The 3,539-nt window shown below is 48.6% G+C and overlaps 1 pseudogene; it reads left to right on the top strand.

Annotated features, from left to right (window-relative positions):
* Nucleotides 1-1,436: 1,436 nt before the first annotated feature.
* Limd2-ps3 (LIM domain containing 2, pseudogene 3) lies at nt 1,437-2,533 on the top strand (annotated as a pseudogene).
* The last annotated feature ends 1,006 nt before the right edge of the window (nt 2,534-3,539 follow it).

Raw genomic sequence — 3,539 nt, 5'->3', positions numbered from 1 at the left:
TGTTATTGATGGCAAACTTTGATTTCCAAATACAGCAAGGCTGAGAAAGAAAACCATAAGGGGCATAGCCAAGCCAGCTTAGGGTATTGGTGGTGGGAGGCCAAGTAGGGAACTGGCTCAGACTGCATGTGAGGGGAGCAGGGTCAGGGAGCCTGAGGTGGCCAGTGGCAATTTGTGGGTGGACAGGTGGCGGCAGCCCAGACCATCTGAGACAGCATTTGGTTCAGTTTTTGTTTTTCTGGGAATGTCCTTCTATGTCACTCTGTGTGTGTATTCTGTTTGTGCTTTTTGTCCTCTCCTACAAATTTTTCTTTAATTCCTAGGACGGGGCAGGCACAAAGCATTCCACTGGGGCTGATCCTGAACCATTTTAGGACCTCACAGAGTCACAGAAGACTTGGGTCTGGTTGTTTACGATGTGTTTATGAAAAGATAAAGAGTGGGGATATGTTCTATGGAGGTGTGGTGAGGTATAGGGGAAAGGGGTGCCTCTGCAGGCCCATGCTGAGACATCCCTTCCCCTGAGGAACCAACCCAGGATAATACAGTATAGTATAAAGTTTATCCAGGGCATGGGGAGAGGAGTTAAGAGGGTAGTAGAGGCACAGGAGAGAGGGAGAGTGGGAGAGAGAGGGTGAGTGGGAGGGAGAGGGAGACAGAGGGGGAGGAGGAGGAGGAGAGGGAGGGACAAAGGGAGTGAGGGAGAGGGAGGGAGGGAGAGAGAGGGGGAGGGGGAGGGAGAGGGAGGGGGAGAGGTGGAGGGAGAAGGAGTAGAGGAGTAGAGAAGTAGAGAGGCAGAGAGGCCAGCTGTGAGCATGTGGAGGTGGAGGGGAGGGAATGGGGGGAGAAGGGACAAGGGAAAGAGTTGGTAAGAAAGCAAGAGGGAGGAAGAGAACAAGAGAGTGAGGAGGGGAAGCATCCCCTTTTATATAGTCAGGCATACCTGACTCTTGTTGCCAGGTAACCTATGGGGTGGAGCTTAGACAGAATGCTAACATTCCCCTGTTTGGGTTTAATAAAAAAAGAAAAATTCAAAAGAGATGATGGTGAAGCAGGAATAGGGTTGTCATTGTTGTGATCTCTACTTCCTGTTTGCTTTACAGCCATATGTCTCTAGGGAACCTAGAAAAGTGGGCATGGGGATGTTTGTCCAGTCTTAGAGTTGGCTGTTTCCTTGTTGTCCAGGGTCTGTTGAACCGTCTGTGGATAGGTGAGAAGGAACAGGTCCAATCGAAGCGTCTGTGTCTGTGAGGGGACAGTTCAGCATCTGGAGGTTGCTTCTCTGGAGCTGTCCTAGATGTACTAAGTGTCTGGACTTGGCAAGATGCTGGAACACACACACACACACACACACACACACATATATATATATATATATATATATATATATATATATATATATATATATATATATATATATTATAGGCAGAGAATAAGATTAAGTGTATTTGGGAGAAAAGTAAATTTTTCTTAGATGTACATTTGAAACCCAGAGGAATCCCACCCTTTGGAATAGGTAGTAAGTGGGAACATTAGACAGATAGACAGATTACCCAGATTATCTGGGTGGAGTCTATTTGGTCCATAAGGGATAGATCTGAGTGGGTTTCCTGTAGTTTACAAGTTTACAAAAGAGATAACAACAAAAGTTAATTTAACAACATGGGGCTGGAGAGGTGGCCCAGAGGTTAAGAGAACTGACTGTTCTTCCCAAGATCCTGAGTTCAAATCCCAGCAACCACATGGTGGCACACAACCATCTGAAATGAGATCTAATGCCCTCTTCTGGTGTGTCTGAAGACAGAGACAGTGTAATCGCATATATAAATAAAATAATCCTTAAAAAAAAAAAGAGTTAACGACATGAACATTCTTTAAGATAATCTGTTTGTGGAACAGAAGGAATAAGAATTTGCGATTATACAGTTAGATCCATGTAGTGAAAAGTTTAACAAGAAGAGGAAATACGGGGCTGCTGCTCAGGGACTACTGGCAGCTATGGCAGCTAGAGCCCGAGCCTCTTGCACCGGAAGCGGTCCCCCAGCGACCTACCCCCGCCCTGCGGCGCAGGCCAGCCCGAGCCTTCTTGGCTTGGCATCTCCTCCAGGGCCGCCAAGCACCTCTGAAGAGCCATGTTCCAGGCTGCTGGAGCCGCCCAGGCCACCTTGTCTCATGAAGCCAAAGGCAGCAGTGGCAACAGCACGGTGCAGCTATCTAAGTCCTTTAGCTTGCAGACTCAGGTGAAGGAGACCTGTGCAGCCTGCCAGAAGACTGTGTACCCTATGGAGCGGCTGGTGGCAGACAAGCTCATTTTCCACAACTCCAGTTTCTGTTGCGAACACTGCCGCACCAAATTCAGCCTGGGCAGTTATGCTGCAATGCACGTGCATTTTACTGCAAACCTCACTTTCAGCAGCTGTTTAAGAGCAAAGGCAACTAAGATGAGGGGTTTGGTCCAAAACACCACGTGGAGCTCTGGGCCCACGAGGAGGTGGGCTGAGGCACCAAGACAGCCTGAGACCCCTTTAACATCCATTCTCTCCCAGCACATGGCCTACAGCTGGGCAATGGGAAGGACTTGGGCTTGGGGGAGCAGGGTGGGAAAGGATGAGGCTCCCTCAGACAGGTTTCAGGCATAAGGCTCTGCTCCAGGATTCCTTGCCTTTCCTTGTAGGATGTTGGCAGTGGGAACCAGAATTGGAGTTTTCACCATACTGCTCCCTTTAACCCGTGTCTCCCTGGGAGGCCCACAAGTCCAGCTTCCCTATTTAGGTGCCTTTTCTCCAGCAAGGAGTCAGCATGCCCTCCTCAGGGTTCCAAGCTCCCTCACTGCCACCTGGGCCTCGTGTACCCCCTTGTCTCCCCAGCTACCTCTGCCCCTTAGCCTGGTTGTGAGCCACAGAGACTGGAAGAGGGAGAGTGCCATCTGCTGGGCCTCATAGATGCCACCTCGCTGGTGGGGGGAGGCCAGGGGGAGAGGGAAGACAGCCTGCAGCCTTGGGGGTCTAGGGGTCCCTTGTATCACAAAGCTAAAGCTCTTCCTAGAGCCTCAGCTGACCGGGTTGGCAATAGCTATGCTCCCCCTCTGTTGTGCTGTTGACTGTTGTGATCAACCCTGGTTTAAAAATGTTTAAACTGAAAACAAAAAAAAGGGGGGGGATATGAAACATTTAATCAACGGGATCCAGGTTTAGATAAGGAAACAACCAATTCCATCTGTGAAGGCTTACGGCTGAACTAGTCGCTAGAAACTGAGTTTAGAGTCTGTGTCCTAGTTGTTAAGCTACAGCTACCTTAGCTGTCAATGTAGTCAGAAATCTGGGAATAGCTTATAATCTAGCAGTCATATGTTATTTAAAACATGACAGAGTGTACTACCCAACAGTTCCCTAAGGTCTCCATGGCAACTTGGGCAGACTCAGTCTGGCTTTGGAGCCCAGAAGACACAGAGCTTTTTCTCTGTGTAATGGATAGGTGTGACATGAGATTTTTGACTTACCTTAATTTAGATAAATCATTTGACTCTAAGGGTATCCAGT

The sequence above is a fragment of the Rattus norvegicus genome, chromosome Y, assembly GCF_036323735.1.
Source record: "Rattus norvegicus strain BN/NHsdMcwi chromosome Y, GRCr8, whole genome shotgun sequence".
Classification (NCBI taxonomy): Eukaryota; Metazoa; Chordata; class Mammalia; order Rodentia; family Muridae; genus Rattus; species Rattus norvegicus.
The sequence above is the reverse complement of the archived record's forward strand: the minus strand, read 5'-3'. Positions and strand labels throughout refer to the sequence as shown.